This window comes from Chrysoperla carnea, chromosome 4 (genome assembly GCF_905475395.1).
Source record: "Chrysoperla carnea chromosome 4, inChrCarn1.1, whole genome shotgun sequence".
Taxonomy (NCBI): domain Eukaryota; kingdom Metazoa; phylum Arthropoda; class Insecta; order Neuroptera; family Chrysopidae; genus Chrysoperla; species Chrysoperla carnea.
This window is the reverse complement of record NC_058340.1, coordinates 6,114,412-6,136,422: the sequence shown is the minus strand read 5'-3', so window position 1 is coordinate 6,136,422 and position 22,011 is coordinate 6,114,412.

Sequence of the window (22,011 nt, the reverse complement as noted above, 5' to 3'; positions counted from 1 at the left end):
GAGCCCTTTCTTATATAGGAGTAGTTTATGCGGAATAATATTTTCCGTCAACTTAAAATTTATGTCTATAATTTATTTTACAATTGACCCTATGAGTTCAGCGATCTAAAACATTAAAGAAAATTATCTTTTGTAGTTTAATCATCAATGGCTTAAGCTACTGTTGTCCTTCTGTCACTTATAATTACTTATAGTTTTTTATTTTTTAAAAAGTATTTCATTTTTCGTGTTCCAATCCTTTATGCAAACGTAAAATTGAGTTTGAGCATCATTGAGCACGTGTGTTTACATAAATTTTTCCAATATAGGATAATTAACTCTAAATAAACTTATAACTCTTACTTTAAATTATATCTGTTATCTTTAACTTCTGATAACTTTCACAACTCAATTTTTCTCTGAAAATTATAGTATTAATTTTAGAAGTTAAATACTTTTACTGTTATAATAAATTGTAATATTAGTTTAAAAAAGAAATACTTCTGATTTAAAAGGCAACCCAATATGTGCGTACATTACGTTTAGTTTGATCAGGATATTTATTTATGAATTACATTACATAAAAATTACATTTTACTTACTTTAAAATATTTCTGTTATCTTTAACTTCTGATAACTTTCACAAATTATTTTTTTTTTTAAATGGACAAAACATACCAATTGACAACTTTAATAATATTTTTGCATTTTCTCAAAATTCATGGCAAGCTGAATCGATTTCAAAAAGTTTTCTGGGTAACATAGATGATATTAGCGATTTTCGTTGTCGTAAGACATAATAATAAGATAATCCTTTTTATAGCATTAGGCTGTGGCTGAATGTATGACAAACATCATACAGCGAACAAAGACAATTGTCAACAAGATATTACATATCACAAAACTTACCTATTTTTATATATGATACCTTAAAATTGAAATTATTTTCTCTCACGTAAAATTCGGTTAACTTTTATCCCCAAATTAAAAGATAAAACAAGCAAATTCATAAGAATTAAAATTCCGAAACAATCGAAAGTATAAATTTTTTTAATGTCTATATTGCATTACAATACTTTTTAAGAAAATTTTAATACAAAAAAAAGGCGTTTCTATCATACCATTTTATTATATCCATTATTAAATAATTTATTTAAAAGACGCATTTAAATCGAAAAAAAGACTAAAAATTTTAATTGAAAAATATACACAATACGAACTGAAAATTATTATTATTATTTTATAAAAACGTGGCTGACTTGGTATAGAATCGAAATGTATTTATCACGAAACGCGTCAAACATTTCCTGTTCAATATTATATAATACATATTATTTTATAAGAATATAGGGCGTTATTCAGGACATCCTACTACAATTCACATTCAAAAGACACAATGCCCTCTTTTAAAATGAAATCAAAGTAAATTGATGTCTCTATAATATATATATGTATTATTATATCATTGTTATATGTTTGATTGTTGGGTGGAACGTTGTGGTCTAACTATTACTGACTTGCTTGCTTCTTCGTGGACAAAAGAAATCACTTGTGACTTTTTTCTGTGTATATTTTTATTTGTTTTGATGTATGTGAGAAAAAAAATTGCTTCTTACAATTTTTCTTACCATGTAGGTACATTTAATTTTTCTAAATACGCCACTCAAACAAAAGTGATTTTTAATAAACGTTCGTTTCACTAAACTATTTCTCATAACTAACATTTTGTAAAAATGGGGAAACATCTATTTGCAGCATCTTTCTACATACAGCTTGTTTTACAGAAGCTAAATTCCTGTCAATGATTTTCTTGTTTTCGATTTCTAATAAAGCAAAATTATTTTCTAATATGTGCATGTAAAAGTTCAATTACGAAACCAAATTAATTGAAAACCATTGTAAGATTCAAAGGTCTTACAAATATTTAAGAAGCTGCTATTGGTACTCATGGTAGTCCCAAGTGCATGTTGCGTCCTTAGGACTTATTTATTTATTTATTTTTTATTTCCAGAAAATGCATACACCGTAGTACATGTATCCTACAGTGATGATATAAATCATCTGTACATAGGTCTGGATACAACAAACAAAAGAAAAATGATCAAAAATTTACAAAAACAAAATACAAACAAAAAACAATTTACAATTCTAAAACACAAAGAATAAATGAATATAAAAACAAATAGTGCATAGGAGCATGACAAGATACTGGTTAAATCAACTAAGGAAAGTGGCTACTCGTAGTAGATCTCAGCCATCTTGTTAATTTCTTTTAAATTTGTTCATTTGGTATTGTTAGACCTTTCAATTCATTCGGTAAAGTATTGAAATATTTTTTTTACCACGTAAAGGAGTTTTTAAAGCCGATACTTTTGTGAACTCTGGGTAATATTATTGATTGTGCTCTAGATTTTCCGGTGTAATGTAAAATTTTCTACAATTTTTGTATTGGTATAATATTGACTCAATTATGAAAGCTTCTTTAACAGATAGTGGGCTCATAGTGTTTGTTTGATCAGAAAAAATCATTATTAATCTATTTTGAATAGACAATAACGACTAACAACGCCATAATTACAACCACCCCATGCGAAAATGCCGTAATTAACAATGCTATCAAAAAGAGCATGATACACAATTTTTAAAGATTAGGCCTTCAATGTCCAACGTAATTTTTGGAATATAAACAAAAAGTATCTAGTTTTTTATTATTTCGTTGACATGAATAACCCACCTCATTAGTCAATATATACTCCCAGATACGTACAATTCTCGACTCTCTTTATTTTTTTTCCATATGATGAATTATTATGTATTTTAGGATGCTAAATGATATCTATAACCATCTCTGACGCCAGGCAAAAAAAAATAAATCGGCTCTATTTGTCAATTTGCTTGTAGTAGGCTAGGTTTAAAGTTCTGATTTCGGTTAACTAGGTATCCTTAAAAATTTGATCAATCAACCTGTATGACTGTAAAATTTCAAATTAATATTCCTATAAATATCGAAAATATGATGGTGTCTTCATCTTAAATGCGACACACTGTATAAAAAGCAATATTAAAGTTATATAAAATGTGACTCCGATCCGATTTTTCGGATGTTATATTCATTTTAATCAATTTTTACCTTCTAAACAAATAATCCAAATGTTGTTTGTAAGTCATATCGGTTGGTTTATTTCGGTTATTGTCCACCGTTTTCAAAAAATGTATTTTGCAACGCAGCAGTCTTTTAAACGTCTTTTCTAGAAAGTCAACTTTCTCTAATTACATAGACCCTAAGGTGGTTCGCATAAAATATATTAGCAATATAATAAACATAAAAATGTGTACCCCTTCTTTTGCTGTTTAATAATTGACTCTGGATTTAATAAATAGGTAAACAGTATTCTTCCCATCAACAAAAGTACCAAACATGTATTCAAAAACATGTCAATAAATGTCTTGTATAAATTAATTAACATCTAAAGTTCAATATATTTATGATGGAATTCCTGCACATTATATGTACATACTATATGAATTCATGGGGTGTCCAAAAAAAAAATATAATTATATGTTTTAATGAATAGTTATAGACGCTCCCTCAAACTTTGCAATATATGTGTATAGACATGCAGCAGCGCAGCGGCCCGCGGGTCTCCGACTAAGTAAAGGGACGTACCGACAATTCATCGTGAGAATTTAAGCTACAATTAATGTAACTGAATCTATAATAATAATAAGAATTATAAAACATTTTTTTTTTTGCTTTTAAATGTTACTCTAAAGCCACAAATTTAATAGAATTTATTATTATTAAGGCGTAACAGCAATCAATATTCATGCTGTTGAGAAATCAAATATTTTATATTCCCCTATACAGTTGATAAATTTGTTAGTAACTTTTCTTAGGATTTACTTATTGATTTTTTTCTTAATGTTTTTAATGCTTTTTAATCCTTATTAAAGAACAGAGTTTAAATTATCATACTAAAGAAAGGTATTGTTAGTTTACCTACAAAAAAGATCGAGAGGTGTCGTGGGACACCTGGTAGGAAGTATATTCCTTTCGTACTTTGGTCTGTTTTCTACAAATTTTTTTCTGCTTCCTAATGAAATATAAACCAAGTGAACCTAAAATCACGTTTTCTGAAATTATTAATAATTTAACCCCTTCAAGCAGCTCGAAATATCTCGAAAAATGAGATTTTCAAAGGTTTTATTTTACCATCAAGTGTCAACTTACAAACCACCAGGCCGTTAAGCTTGTCAACTTCTTAATTCGGTCACCCACTATCTTTCTAATAAGTGAAGAAGAATACTTTTTAAAGTGTTTGGTAGCTTTTAAAGTAAAATATTATGCCATACACGGTGTACAAGTTTGTGATATAAAACGCAAAATAATATCTAAAGACCGTAAAATTGATTTTGACCTGTTACGCTGCAATCTTTCAGGTTTCATCTTCTTTATGAATAATTGCAAAGTTTCGAAATATTCTTTTTTAAATTCCATTTTTTTTAATAAAAATGATTTTATTATTTAAATTTAATTCAATTCATTTCAATAAAAATTATAACGGTAAGAAACATAAAATAAGGGGGAAATGTGACTTTAATGAAGGAACTTGTAAGAACTTGAGCAACCTCCTACATTTTAATTCTGTTTAGAGAAGAAATAACAACGACTAATTGATGTCTTTAAATCTATTTTCTGGGGGCATTGGTTGTTTGTGTAACCAAAGTTATATATACGAGATGGTAACCAATGGATCTCATTGATGTTGTATACGACCAATAAAAAATAAGAATCATCAGGTCATTACAAACTCATGAGTTTTTTTTACTGCATATTATCTAAACTTTGGACTATATAGTAAGGAACCAAACCTAAGAAACACGGTTTCTATAATACCACACATTTATAATATGTAAATATAGATAAATGTGGTAATGAAGTAACAACATAGACAATAGTAATAGTATTGCCACAACGTCGGTTAACATATTCACCACAAAGCGTTTTAGCTATACATACACATACTAAACTACTCATACCTATCCATACCACATATTCATTTATTGGTATTGGTATTGGAAGGTACCCACCATTTATCTATACCACATGTACCTACTACATATATATAGAGAGATACAGATGGATACAGGAGGTATAAATGCGTTCACAACACTGTGAAAACGTTTGGAGTTTGGAAATCAGGCATAAATAATGCGACGATCTTGTCATACGATTCACCGGATTTCATTCAATGTATAAAGGGTAAAATGTTTTTTCTTGGAAATAAAATATACTTTGGATCATAATACAGTTTCTTGGAAGATTTATTCCTCGCTGTTCAATTCCTTATATTTTTCAAGTAAAAAAAAATCAAAATATTGCAAAATGAAGAATTTTCCTCCATTATAATCATCTTAAAAAATTTCTACTCTCTTTAATATAATTATGTTCAAATCGAATTTGTCATACGTTAAAGAATTGAAAACACTGACCCAATATTTCCGGGTCTTTTGTTATAGTTTGCCGACCCGTTAATAGGTCAAGTTACGTCACTATTGAAACGAAAGTTATAGTCAGGGGATTGTGGGGGTGTTATCACAGAAGTCAATCATTTTCTTTTGTTATTGTTGAAAATAACTAATCCGTACTCCTACTATCCTTCCCAATAGAGTGACACAGTCGCAAATTTATCGTCTATGTGTGAATAAAATGGGTATTTGAAACTATGGTCCTTGGTGAATGATCGAAGGAAAATAATAGAAAATGAAGTAATGAAAAATTAGAATGTAGCAATCTTCACCTGGTATACATTGTAAAAAAATGATTGAAAAGTTAATGTCTCCAAAAATTAGTTCCAAATACCAGAAGATTGTTTTAATGATGGATGTTTTACCATAATTTAGTTTTAAGTGCAGCGTAAAATAGTGAAGACACAATTTTTCAAAAGTCATGTACCTTGAATCAAGGATTATAGATAGGTACGGATAAATGATAACAATCTACTCATAAATGATAACAATCTACTCATAAATGATTATATAGATAGGTACTAAACGTTAGAGTTAAAAAAATGGTAATATAGCAGTTAAAGCCGACACTGAATTATTCTAGAAGGGGACGAATGTAAAAGAAAGTTGTAGGATTTTCAATATTTCAATCGCATACGTGTTCTTAAACTATGTTCCTTAGAATGAACTTTACTAGGTGGTTTCCAAGTATTATCAGTGGATCGATAAGACCACAATGTACCATGGATCACAAATTTATTATAAAGAAAATAGTCTTTATCGATAGTTGTTTAATATTTAAATGCCCAAAAAACCCATAGTGAGTAAGATGATTAACAGCGAGGGAAAACTTTTTAAAAATTGCTTAAAAAAGATACAAATGAAAACAGTGATTGATCCAAGGTACAATACACTATCTTATACATAAAATTTTCTATTCGAAATATCTACTTCTATCTTTATTTATTTCATTCCATAAAAGAATATACAGAGTGCTATCACTAATGAACTATTAGGCACTATATTTATTTTGAAATAAAATATCAAATTAATTTTGAATTAACCACTTTACTAATTACTAATAATAACTACTATTCATTAAATGACTATATTTATAATAAATGATTTAAAGTGTATACTCGATACTCTATCATTCGAAAAACTGCCAGAGGGCATTAACGGTGTACGTTAATTTAAGGTATCTGATGGTGAAATTACGGAAATCAATGCAATAGAACTATCAATACACTTTGAGGCATCGCAACAACCCTTATCGCAATCCCTGGTTATCAAAATTTCAACTGAGAAGATTTCAACTGTATACATATTCAAATTTTAGCACTCTTAAAAAGATCTGTTAATATACGACTAAATTCAATTGTACTACTTCGTAGGGATTAATATATAAGTTAATTATGTGTCTATCATTAAGTTTACTAAAATTACAGAGTCTGACACAAAAATTTTTTATAAAACTCTATTTATCTTTGCTAACAGTTATATACCTTATTACGAGATTATTTTTTCGTTTGATATTTCCATAAACGTTACTTACAATTATTGGCGGTTTCGAGCATACGCGAACATTTGAAAGAAAGTATTCGATTTTAACGCTAAGATGTCAGCGCTACGAGTAAAATAATAAAAACCATACTTTAAAAACTGAGCTGATTTTGCCATTGAATAAAAAGACTAAAGATACCTACTTCTAGTTCTATGTAAATATCAGTTATGGCTATGTAAAAAAAGGAAAAATACAAACGATTATGTAATCAAAACTTGTCTATACATGGTATTTCAAAAATTAACTCAATCAATTGTTTGCTTTCACTTGTTAGTTTTAATTTTATAGTTGTGTGTGAAATTTTTATTTCCTGACTACAATTTGGTAATTTATGAAAAATTATCTCGCGAATTCCTCAAAATTGGTGTTGTAAAAGTTTTTACATTAACAACTTTTATACGTGCATGGTATGAGCGTATAGTTTACAAGATTTTAAACAAATATTTCTGGTACTATGTATCTATAGATGTAAACTATAGTTCTTTTTATTATCGCTAGATAGTCTTTCTTAATATTAAATTTCAATACATTTTCTACACAAGTATGTAATTTACATCCTGTAAATGTTTATATATAATTAAACGATCAAACGAACTTACCTGTACGTGAAGTTCGATCGTAATTATACGATATTTTCGCCGAAATGATTACATGAGTAGTGACATCTCTTGTTGCTACTTATAACCACGTTTTTTAGAGTTCAAGTTTTGAACTTGGCGCCTTCCTTAGAGGTAGCGGCCTTTTACTGTAACTATCTTCATAACTTTCAAAGCCTAAAAAATTGTTCGAGAAAATTATGGGAAAGGATATTCTTTAAGAATTTCCTAGGGATTTAGTGTATGGGTGGGACTGTAATCATTTCGGCGAAAATATCGTATAATTACGATCGAACTTCACGTACAGGTAAGTTCGTTTGATCGTTTAATTATACTGCAATTTTCGCCTCATGATTACATGAGTAGATGTTCAGAGCCTGAGAACAATTTTTTTTTTTTTTTTTTTTTTTTTTTTTTTTTTTTTTTTTCAATTTACTCTAATTGTCAATCTGTTTTTATAATTATTAAATAAGTGACTATTTCGATATGTTTTCATTGGAAGAGTTAAGAAGAACTGCTTCCGCAAAGTGATTAAATCGACTTGTTATTGGTATTTCGTAAAATCTGGCAAACTCCTGCGATCTCTCGGATTATCCTGCTGTTTTTCGTATGAGATCTAGATTTCTGCTTTTGATGTGGATGCATGTCGATTACTATTGGCATACAATTTTTCATGTACTCCACACTCTGTTAAATAACCCTTTATGCAACGACTTAATGTTTGAGATGAACCAGCATTGTGTAACGAATAGATATGAATAGTCTTTTTTCATCGGCTCTTATAAATTTTGTGACAAGGGATCTGAGTAGCGTGCTCGCCACGCAGAGTTCTGGTTTATCCGCGAAGAACGGGATATGTAAAATCGGTTGCAAAGCTCCTGATCTAGAAGTTTTTATGATAGCTGGAATTTTATTCGAACGCTGTCTTCGTATTGTGGGATATTGTCTATTGAGATTAAGGCAAAGGTTTGCATTCTATGTCCTGTTCCTAAAGCCAGCAGGATTATCAATTTTACCGTTAATTGCTGTAAAGATAATTGGGTTAACGGGTACAAATTGGCTGTTTTACTTAGAACTGGTTCTGTGTCCCAGGTTGAATCATATTTTGGCTTTATGGGTCTAAGTTTGAAAATTTCTTTGAAAAAACGCTAAATGTATGGATCATAAACAATATTTTTGTTGATATTATCGAAAAAGCAGATCTTGCAGTGTTCAGCGTCCCATATGTTGCACCATTTTTAAATTTTTGTGATAAAAATTCCAGAACTGCGTTTGGATCAATATTGAAAGAATCACGTCCGTTTCCTATAGAAAATATCCATCAATTTTTTAATGCGCTATTGCATTGCTTTAATGTTGAGTCCGCTAGGGACGCTGTTAAAATATCTATTACTGGTTCTGGTAGGTTTTTTCTCAAGAACGCTTCCCTGATAACCTGGCGGCCGCCAGGATAAGTGTTTGGGCCATTGGATGATGGTGATGATTGCTAAGCGGAGAAGTTAAAAGATATTTATTAGGTTTGAATATTACAATAACACCTGAAGCCTTGTCGTTGATTATTTTTTGAAGTACTCGTGTTATTAAGGCAAAAAGTTGAAAGGCATAAAAATAATGACTTTCCCAGTTAATTGTAAAAACATCTATAGCAATAGCATCTGGATCACGCTTGAAGGCGCAATATTTTTTACATTTAGATTTTACTCGTGACGCAAATAAATCAATTGAAATATGATTTGTTCTAATTGTTTTATGATTTGTTTACATGAGTAATCTGCCAAACTCCATTCCATGTCTATATTTTTTATGCGAGATTGTTTATCTGCTTCTTTATTGTCTTTTGATGCAGTATAAGAGGCATAAAGCCAAATTTTGCGCTCTTCGCACCACTCCTAAATTTCTTTGGCAAGTAAGTGTAAGTGTAAGTATTGTGATCCACCCATTTTATTTATATATGCTTTTGCTGTTGAATTATCAACTCTGATCAAAATTTCGCAATGGAAGAGATCAGCTGCGAAACATTTTAATGCTAGGAAGGTAGCTCGAAGTTCCAGGTTATTAATATGTAACCCTTTTTCTTCTGATTTCCACCAACCATGAGTTTGCTTGCCATCACAATATGCTCCCCATCCGGTTAGCGAAGCGTCTGAGAAAATTTCTTTTTTATAAATAGCCATTCTAATCTTTCGTGACGTTTTGGGTTTATTTTCCTTCCACCATCTTAATCATCTAAGATATAATTTGGTAGCTTCATACTTTTATCGAAATCTTCTTTGTTATGCGCAAGAGCTTCTGGTTTAGCTTTTTCTAATAGCTTACAATGCAAAATACCGTATTCAACTGTTGGACATGCAGCTATCAATGAACCGATTATTTGAGCAAATAATCTTATTTTACAAGATCATTTCGTCATCAAGGTATTTATTTGGTTTAAGATAAGCTCTCGTTTTTTATCGCTTAGCTCCAAACAGAATTTTTCTGTGTCAACATAGAACCCCAAATCAATCATGTGCTAGGTTTAAAATTACTTTTATCCCAATTGATAATGAACCCAAGAGAAGTTAGTAATTCTGTCATTGCTCTTAATTTCTTTATGCAAGAATTGTCATATAAGGCTACGCAGAGGAAATCATCAAGATATACTACGGATAAAAACCCTTTCTCTCTAAGAATATTAATAACTGGTTTTAACATTTTGGTAAATACGAAGGGCGCGTTGGCAATGCCAAACGCTAAGCACTCAAATTCATAAACCACACCCTGATAAATAAATATTTTCTACATGACTTATGCCCTGAATCAAAAAATAGGCGTCCTTAAGATCAATAGTTCCCATACAAATTCTTGGTGCTATTAACTTACAGACGGTTCTCATGTCTGCCATTTTAAAATGGTCTATAGCAATGTATTGATTGATATTTTTAAGGTTTAGTATAAACTTGTTGAATCCATCAGATTTTGGAACTATAAAGAAGGGTCAAATAAATTGATCCTCAACTGGGACTTTTTTTTTTTTTTTTTTTTTTTTTTTTTTTTTTATTGCACCTAGATTTAATAACCTTTGAATCTCTAACTTTAATGCAAGAGTTTCAGGTTTTGTCCATTTACGCTCCGGTGATGGTTCCGATAATATGGTTTCGTTATAAAAGGTATTTTATAGCCCTTAACGCATTGCAATATAAAAGGGTCTGATGTTATTGTAGCCCATCTATTGAGGAACGAGCTTAATCTCCCTGCGATTTTTACCTCAGATTCCTCAGTTAGTGTCGACGAATTCTTGTTGGCTTGAATTGTCTTGATTTCGTGATTTTGGACTCAAGGAATACAAGCTTTTCTAGCTACAGTTTGTCCCCGATACAAGTCAATTAAAATTTGTGATGTATCCCACAATTGTAATAGCATTATTTTAAAACCAATTTCCTCTTTATTCTTTTTCAAAAGAGGTTCTATAACAAGACTTAATTCTGATAATACGGAGAAAGCTAAATTTTTAGTGTATGAAAAATATTTGTCCCTTTTTAGGGAGCCATCATTGAGTGAGGCGAATAATTCTGGGTTTAATTTTGGGTATTTTCGGAGAAGAAATTCTTTTATCTCTTTTGTTCGTCCTGTTTTGAACCAAGCTTTCTACCGAGTTGAAATATGCTTGGATAACTTTAATTCTTGCGGTTCTGCTGACGGTGTTTCCCCGATAATTTTTAATATTTCTGGGTCTAATTCGTTATTTGTCGACAATGCCTCTTGATTAGATTCTAGATCTACGATTTCTAATATGTCGTCTGTCTGGCCTTGTACCATCTTTGTGAGAAGAGAAGGAAATAATTTAAATTAAATGATTTTTTTTTTTTTTTTTTTTTTTTTTTTTTTTTTTTTTTTTTTTTTTTTTTTTTTTTTCATATTTGCCGTGGTCGGAGTGTTTTCTCTTGTGACCACCCATTTTTATATATAAGTAATATATAAATACACTGTTATACTTAGTTATTTTACTATCCACAGTTAATATAAAAAATTTTTAATTATAAATTTATCACAGTAACATTAAACACGTGAGTTATGTTCGCACGAAAAAATGTTATGAAGATAGTTACAGTAAAAGGCCGCTACCTCTAAGGAAGGCGCCAAGTTCAAAACTTGAACTCTAAAAAACGTGGTTATAAGTAGCAACAAGAGATGTCACTACTCATGTAATCATGAGGCGAAAATTGCAGTATAATAAATGTATAACATAAACAACATAATAATATATAACGTTAATGGTAATGTGTTCATATATCTCTGCATAAATATATAATAGTCATACGTTTGGTATTTACCTGTGTAAAATGTAAATCATCAGAAAATCTTTTAATTTGTTCACTCCTTTTATTTAAAAATAACTGTAATTCTATTTGCGTGTTCTTTTTTTTTAAATGTTTACTGTATTCATAGAGAATGTCAAAATATTGAATATACGATTATTGATAAGTCTCTCAAAGGTTACCGATAATCTGATTCGTATATATTATAAATAAATTTTTTTATGAAGTGATGATAGTAGAACAAGTAGGAAAAGAATTTTTCATTAATCGATCTTACCAAATTTAACTATTTCTGTTCACTATTTGTTTAACTATTACCACATTGTTTCTATTTAAATTTACTATTTTTTGGGTCATTCTATGAGTAATTTTTTTTAACAGTGTTTTTATTGTTATTGGTTATTGTAATAAATATGTATTGCAAATTAGGAGGTCATGTTTTTCCCTACTGTCAAGGAATGTTTTTCGCGAGTATCTTGTATGTATGTATATTTCGACATCTAAAGTATCGTTATATTCGTCATAAAAATCCAAGTGCTCTGACTTAGATGTTTGAAAAAAAAAAAAAAAAATCCCGTCCTAATCAGACTCACCATACGTCAATCGATAGGTTTTTTTGATATTTAAAACTTTCCCATTTAACTTTTTTGCATTGTACGACACCTTTTTTAAAGATATTTAAATGATTCTTGCATCAGCTTTTAAGAATTTCTAATTACTATATTGAAATTACGCTTGATACCCAAGAATCTTAGAATATTTAAACAATTTATTCTATTTTTTCTATTTTCAATTAAATGAATCATTAAATCCATTCATACATTTACAAAAGAATGATATATCCAATTAAAAATTTGACTCTTAAAAATAAGAGAAGTTTAAATGAAAAATATTTAACTTCACTGAATTATTTATAAATTAAATTGACTATTTAAAAAATTATACAATAAAGGTACATATTTATAAAATTGTTACAATTATCATCCAATATAATAAGTAAATTTAATAATCCATATAAAAATATGTATCCCAAAAAATGATAAAATATTTTTGAATTATAAAATGTTAATTATTGTTAAAAATTATTGAAATGAAATAAAAGTATGTTTTAGTAATATTATATAATTAATTTAGATACTTACAGGATGAATATCAAATTATTTTTGACCGTAAATTTATAATTTACATTATAGTTACGCTGATGCATCTTTTTTAGACATTCATTTTATCACATCATTGGCAAGATGGAATAAAGTCAGTGATATAACATACCAACTACGGAAGTTGCTGATATAGATTGCTATTGAGCAGACATGGGCGAGTTATTTTAAGTTGAAGTTACCTTTGTTATAATTTTATTGTGTGTGATAAACTTTATCGTGTGGAAGCGAGACGGGTTTACGAATCTTTTATCTATCTCAGTTGCTCTAATAGTAAGAGATAGGTAGAAACAAAAATGTTGCCTCTCTGTCTTACTCATATTTTAGGTTTTCGCTGGTTGGGTTGTCACCGTCTTACTCGTAGTTTAAGGGGGGAGTCCGAGGGACTTCTCTGAGTCACATTTGCCCATACCTGCTGTTGAGCGTTAAATTAATCAATTTAAAATGTAGAAGGAATGTTAAATGTTCTTTTAACTACTTTTGTTTGACGCATTTTTTCGTAAATATCATTGTTTTCTCGTGAAGGCGCAAAAAAAAAAAAAATAAGATTATTAAGAAACATTTAGTTTGGGGTGAAATAAATTCAGAAATTTGATATTCATTCAAACAATTACTCAAGCAGTGAATATGTTCATGAAGTGAATATTGTTGAATGTGCACTATCAGGTCTAATTTCTGAGATTGAATTTGAAATGGAATAACAGTTTTTTTAGATTAAGTATTATGTGCAAACAAATTTTTTGGCATAGTATCAGAAATTCGTATATAATGACAAAACGGACTTTTTTTGCATTTTTAAGATACAATTTTTCGAAAAATTGTTTTTATTTTTAACTACCAAAACAAAAAATTAGGTCATACCTTCACTGTACTTAATTTTATGTTTATTGAGTTCCACTATACAGCCATATCCAGTATAAAGTTAGTTAATTGTAATTATTAAGTTAATAACGAAACTTAAGCTCGTTATAAAATACTAGGAAACTATTAATCATAAATAATAATCAGACTGTATAATAGGTACATAAAATATTATTTACATCTATATTTACAGGGACTACATAGACATATTTACACGTGGTGATAGATATGGTGGTGATGGAACGCATATAAAAGGGACGCGACCGGGTGTCGTCGACGACCCATCGTTAAATTATTCCACACTTTGATTTCAATCATGTCCATTCGGCTGATCAAATGCTATTCTTACATGCCCTGAATATATCATCGAACGAACAGTACCTCTACCTATATATATACATCATACATTTATATATATACTTACATGTATACATACATACATAATATGTACAGACTCTTTAAAAGAGCTAGAGAGCTACATATTTATTGGTATATAATTCAAATATACGACTGCAAAAACTGATAGCACAGAATGTGTTATGGAAAAATTATAGAGCATAGGTAGGTACATTAGACACTTCCAAAACATAATTTCTCCCCCTTTTTTTTTGTCTTAAAAGTTAAAGTCCAAAAATTCATAAAAGCTATCATAATCGTTTCATTAGTATTATTTTTTCTGAAAAATGAAAGTGTTTAATATGCAGATTTGCATATTCTCCAATATGTAGCCACAGTTTATACAAGTACACAATATACTAAGTACAAAATTTGTTTTTCATGAAATATTGTAATTGAAATATTGATAGGTGAAAGTGCAATTAACTTTAAATAATAATTAAACTCAATAAAACTTTTAGTTAATTTTATTAAAAATCACACTGTTTATATTGTGTTTGTTATGCAAACAAAGTTTCTTTTGATGTTTCTAATTTTTGAATAACTTTTAATGTATTAAATAATATTCCATAAATCGTTTTTTAACTAATTATTTAATAGCAATAATGAAATAATATGTAGCCTATTAAATATAGATTAGACAAGGACACAAGGACTCAATGGCAGTCTTCTCTCTTATACATCATATCGCAAGTTTTGGGCCCTGGCCTGGGCCATATCTCAAACACTGTGGCCTCCATAGAATCTTTCATTTGCATTGTAAAAATGTTCTTGTTGTAAGGAATAATATGATCTTGATTCAAAAACGTATGTTCCTAATATGTGACCTTTCCCCTTAAATGATAATCTGCATTGGCATTTTGTACTTCATATAAATATATAAACAAGGGAAATTTACTAAATTTGAAAAATCCCCGACAAATGCGATTTATTCCTTGTAAACCGATTTTTGGAAACTTAGCTATAAAATGTTCTCAATCAAGTCGGTTTGACCGTCTAGGGGCTACGATACCACTGAGAAACACACAGACGCACAGAACATTTTAAACTTATAACACTCCTGCTTAAATCAATATCAAAGTGATGGTCAAGGACATCAGATGAGGTGCAAAGAATACTTAGAGAACTATCGTTTTTTGGAACTTTTTGGAAATATTTTAATTGAAATATTTGAGTTGACTTTGTTCTTTTGAATTACCTAATTATTTAACTCTTTCATTTTTCAAAATGAATTGAGCCAGGTTTATTTGACCATTTATTTCCATAGTAATTATTTATATATTACAATTATATGTCATGAACGAAACCCAAACCTTGCACTTGAAACATAGCTAAGAATACTCTCCGTTAAATAACATTACAAATGAAACCAAAAAAACTAAAATCGGTTCATCCGTTTAGGCGCCACGATGCCACAGACAGACAAACACACATACACACACACATAAATAGCGGTCAAACATATAACACCCCTTTTTTTAATTCGAAGGTTAAAAAATAAATAAATTTAGTAATCATCTATGTATAAATGCATCGTTAAAAAAAACTTATGTTTATAAAACTACTGCTATCGATTATATTAAACGTTGTTGCTTGCCTCTTAAGTATGATTGATTTTATAAAATTGTATGAACATACATGTAAATAAATATTCATTTAATACCTTTAACTACAACATCAAATCGTATTCGACGCCTTTTTAAGTGTCTCTTGATGTATTATGCTTCAAGTATTTCAAACATCGTCCACCACTCACTCTCTATTCGTTTTTATTTTTATACTTCTTCATCTCTGAATATCGGTTCGGAGTTACTTCATATTAAATAGTTCAATCTTGGCTTTATATTATGTTTTTATTTGGATAAGACTGATGTAAGAACGCCAGGACAATTTTGGATAAAAGGCTTGATTTTATTTAAATATGAAGTTGGACTAAGTCTAAATCGGTTCTGAAAATTTTAGGTAGAGTTAGATAATTTATGGGAAAACGGTAGATAGATGATATGTTTTCATAGATTTCTCCAAAACTAGTCGATGGAAATTAAAAAAAAAACTATTTAAATTAAAGTTAAAATAAATTATTTAAAACAAAAAAAAGGCCATTATACCCGACTAATTAAGAATGTATGCGCACGATAGTGGGGATAGAAATTAAAAAAATTATATTTTCAATTTTCATGGTGAATTATGTTATAATTTGACAACAAAAGACGAAAAGTAAGAATAAAATGGTTCCATATCTGAAGGAATTTTCAAAATATTGAAAATTTAAAATTTTGTTTAATTATTTAGCTTTCAATATTTCGAAAGCCAAGGAAGATATCGAAAGAATTTATTATTATTTTTCGTCTACGTTCATGAAGTTATTTCAAAATTCATCATCCAAGTTGACAATAAAGTAAAAATCATTTAAACTACAAGTCTAAACTTTCCTTGGTGCACGTACTCTCTTAAAGAATTAAAAAGTATTCAATTTAAACATAAACCTATGTTTTTCATAATTTTTCAATCGATGTAGTAGATTCTATAGTCCAAGAATATCCGCAACACAGAAGTGCATCTCTATACATAGTTTATATCTGAAACACGGGAGGGGGAGGAGTAGGTTTATCTTAAACACTTGTTTTGAACTATCATTCTATATCGAAAATAGTTAATAAGTAATTAAACTTCTTTACTAAACAATGTTTCTACTTTATTGGCAAAATAAAGGGTGGGTCGTTTTAATCTATAACGGTTACCAGCTCGTTTTGTAGCTAACCAATCAAAGAATAACTTTATAGTAATTAATAATTATAGAGTTTGATGGGGGACATAATGTTGTGACATCAGATTAGACCTAGTTCTTCGGGTTTCTTTAATAGCCAATTTAGATCTTAAACGGTAAGAGATAGAAGAATACTTTAAATTAGAAAGTTCACCGTCATAAAAAAAACCAAGTATGTAATCCTACTAAATTTAGGCCATCTTTTTCAAATTTATGATCAAAATTAACCTAGCTCTATTAGATTTCAAGAATGTGGAGGTCTGGTCTCGGAATTAAGCACATAAGTGATAACTAGCGAAAAACTGACATCACAGCTGAAAAGAATGACCCAAAATTAGTGGGTTTCAAAAAAAATTCCAATAAGATCGGATCAAAATTGCCTGTGTTATTAAAAAAATCGAATTTTTGAACTTGATGACGTCATCAAAATTCAAAATATTTAATTTTGCTCTAATACATCGAAATTTTATCCAATTTTGATAAACAAAGTATGTAATCCTACTAAATTTGGGCCATCTTTTTCAAATTTATGATCAAAATTAACCTAGCTCTATTAGATTTCAAGAATGTGGAGGTCTGGTCTCGGAATTAAGCACATAAGTGATAACTAGCGAAAAACTGACATCACAGCTGAAAAGAATGACCCAAAATTAGTGGGTTTCAAAAAAAATTCCAATAAGATCGGATCAAAATTGCCTGTGTTATTAAAAAAATCGAATTTTTGAACTTGATGACGTCATCAAAATTCAAAATATTTAATTTTGCTCTATTACATCGAAATTTTATCCAATTTTGATAAACAAAGTATGTAATCCTACTAAATTTGGGCCATCTTTTTCAAATTTATGATCAAAATTAACCTAGCTCTATTAGATTTCAAGAATGTGGAGGTCTGGACTCGGAATTAAGCACATAAGTGATAACTAGCGAAAAACTGACATCACAGCTGAAAAGAATGACCCAAAATTAGTGGGTTTCAAAAAAAATTCCAATAAGATCGGATCAAAATTGCCTGTGTTATTAAAAAAATCGAATTTTTGAACTTGATGACGTCATCAAAATTCAAAATATTTAATTTTGCTCTAATACATCGAAATTTTATACATTTTTCATTTTAGCAATTTTTTCGAAAATCATCAACTTTTGGAAGAAATGCGACTTAAAAATATGTTATTATTGCATTTAATCCAAAGAAAATACGCTTAAAATTTATCGATGATTAGGTCAAAGTAAATTGCAGGATACAGGCGAATATCCTCTATCGCCCTTGACAACTTTTAGTTAAATTATTTTTCCACAGTTAGAGATTTATCTTGCAACTGTAAATGTTTTAACCTTGAAAATGTCTACATATCATGTGTATGGTAAATAACTATCGAGCTGGTTCTAATTTGTTACGTAAACATTGTTTCTTTGTTGTATAAACTGTATCGATTAAAATACCGACCAAAGATAAATAAATATATTTTCCATAAAGAAATATTTCAGTATTTGCATTGGTTAATAGATCTTTTAAAGAATATACCGCAAAAATTAATTCTTTATCAATCTTCTTAATAATCCCCATTTTTATACAAAATTAAAACTCATAAAATGTTATTTTTAGTACAAAAAATATTTATTTTATCTAAGTAGGCGAAACACAAGGACCTTCACAACAAAAACAGTCTCAAAACATGTCCTTGTTGTCACGGGAAAACGATAAAAGTCTACTTCCTCTACTTTCATGTACACTATTAATTTTTTGAACAAAGCTTCTTTAATAGAAAAGGGATAAAAGAGCTAATGTCTCTATCTCTATATGTTATAAATGCGAAAGTAAGGATGTTTGTTTGTTTGTTTGTTACACTTTCACGCTAAACCTAGCGAATGATTTTTAATGAAACTCTATTGTAATATAGCTCCTATTTCAGAATAACACATGAGCTATAATTTATAAAGATATATATATAAAAAAATAAAAAATAAAATTGAATCTGACATGTACTATTTTAAATTCTTACAGAAATCTGTAATTTATCTATCTCTTGATAGTTTTCAATTTTGTTAAATGTAAAATAGTCATAATTCATTCAGTATATAAGAAAATTTGGCCATAAATGGTTTGATTGATATTGACTATTTTAAATTTCAAACCATCCATGGCCAACTTTTCTGATATACTCAACGAATTTTGACTATTTTACATTTAACAAAATTGAAAACTGTGCACATCAAGAGAGGTGGAGGCTATAACACGCTGTTTTTTTCTTTTAAGCCCAGTGAAACAGGTGGGTATCAGGCTAGTTATTTATAATTTCCAAATCTTTTACGGTTAACATTTATGGTTTTACGGTTAACATTTACGGTTTTTTATTTATAATTATTTGCTACAGATCCTTTTCATGAAATACAAAGTCAAATAACATGCTTTACGACATTCTTTTTTTATAAACCTGTACAATATTTTGTTTTGAAATTGTTCTCTATTTTTTATGGATCGAAATATTATTTAAAAAAATCAATATATAATTTTTTAACAGTATATTAACAGATTAAAAATAAAATACACACAAGAATAGATACCATGAAAATACACAACAAAGTCCTTCATCTATGTGTAAAAAACATTGACTAACTGTTCCGTATTATTTGGTGAAAATAAGCGGGCGGCGGCGGTATTTTTGTGTAGCAAACAATCACAACTACAGTGAAAGCAAATTAAATCCACAAAATCTTATGGTCAAACATTTAAACATACACAAGCTACACACAATAAACAATTTGGTTGAATGATTATGTTCAAAGTAAAAATAAAAAATATTTTTTTATACAATCTATCTAATCTACAAATAACACGAAACAAATATCCCTAATATATAAATAAATATAAAAAAATAAACGTATAGTCTGTTTATACTATACAATATAATAGCATCATGCGTATATTAACTGTATAAAGGGTACTCTTAATAAGTTTATAACTGATTCTTTACAATTTTATTGAAAAGCAAAACTATAGTAATCTCGCAGCGCCGCTATATCAAAAAACATGGAAGGTAGATATAATTCAAAATTTCCTATTTCTGAAATTTAATTGGCGTAAACTAGATAAGAAGCAAATAGATAATAAGCAAAAAAATCTGAAGCCAAAATAAGCATAAAAAATCTGAGTGAAGGTACAAAAATTGGCACCCAGCTGAATTTTGGTTGGATTGTTCACCATCATAAATGAAAATTAAAAATTTCTCATCGATCCGACGTGTGGAAAAAAAGTTACGCGGAGTCAATTGTCACAAAAACGTTTTTTTTTTGCGTTTTTCAGCAAAACGGTAAGCTTTATGATAAAATTAGCTCAGACAAAAACTGTAGATCAGATAATTAAATATAAAAAATGTCCTGCTACTTTTTTTTCTAAGAGCCACCGTTTCGGAGATATTACGATTCAAAAACCACCTGTTTGGTAGTTTTCCACACCACCTTTTAATTGACAGTCATCGCTATTTTCAATGTAAGTGATTATTTCCTCCATTGCCAGATTCGTAGTCTCATCTTGAGGACCACCGACTTTAACCCTAGTCGTCCTTCTTTTCTCATACTCTTCATTCAATTCCTTACCGCCAAATAATCATTGTTTTTTACAACAAGAAACTGATTCACGTGCTCTAGTACGAGGAAGACTTTTTGTAAATGTGCTGGCTTCTTATTCTTCATGATTAATGTCTTCATACCACGTTCAATTGTAACAATTTTACCTCGATTTCTGGGGAAATCACGATATAAAAAACGCTTACACGTACGTACACTTGAGGTAGTGTACTTTGCTTAAAAAAGCTTTTAGTTAAAAAAGCTACCTCAAGTGAACTTACCGCGTTTTTGTTAGAATATTGTTTTTCTTGTGCTAAACTTTTAACTGAAGGTGAAATTGTTACTGTTGAACGTGGCATGAAGACACTAATCAATGGAAGTACTGAAAGAACTGATGAATTTTCAGGATATCTTAAAGAGCAGAAGTCTGTGACCAGGAAGTGGCGTGGAAACGTGTGCATATGACGATTACTCTTTTAACTTTTCATGTTTTGGATTTTCTAAACATTTCATGTTTTAAGACCCCTGATCAAATTTTCCTGTTTCAGAGGTAAGATATAAATATCATCAAAGGGATAGATTTGGGATTTACGAATTCATGCTATTGGCCACACCGTTTGACTCTTGGTAATATAATTCCTATATCGATTCCCGTTGTCTTTTTCAGCATAAATTTATCCACCCCCGAGAAGGGGTTACTCCCAGCTCCTGGGCAAGATCGCTCAATTTTTTTTTAACTTCTCTTTATGTAAGCTTTAAACAATGCGTCTCACAGTTTTTATAAAGAATTATTCTAGATATTCTAGGAATTATACAGATATTCACTTTCCCTAGATTCCAAAATTTTAAGATATTTATACCTTACGGCTCTCTGTGATTATATCCGTGACTATATACCGTTTCCAATCCCCATAAATTCAGTCTTACAGGACAAGTAATCCCGTTCTTTATAAACCACCCCGTATATCGCTATCGTTTGTTACCGATCATTACATATAACACATTTAACAACGCTTTAATGAATCTGAAAAACACCTATCTTTTTGTATGAGTATACATATAATGCTATTTTTATTTATCTGTTTTTTTTTTTTTTAATTTTTTTAATTTTTTTTTTTTTAAATAAAGAGTAAGCATAGCCATGTAGGTAGATCCGTATAAATATATATTCACTTAAAAAACATCAAATAGAATTAAATTATAATTTTTTTCTTTAAAAGAATAATAAAAAAAGATTAAATTATTATTTTATTTTATTAAAACATATGTGTGTGTTATATTGTATAAGTTAACCATATGATTTAACAGCCGATTAAAC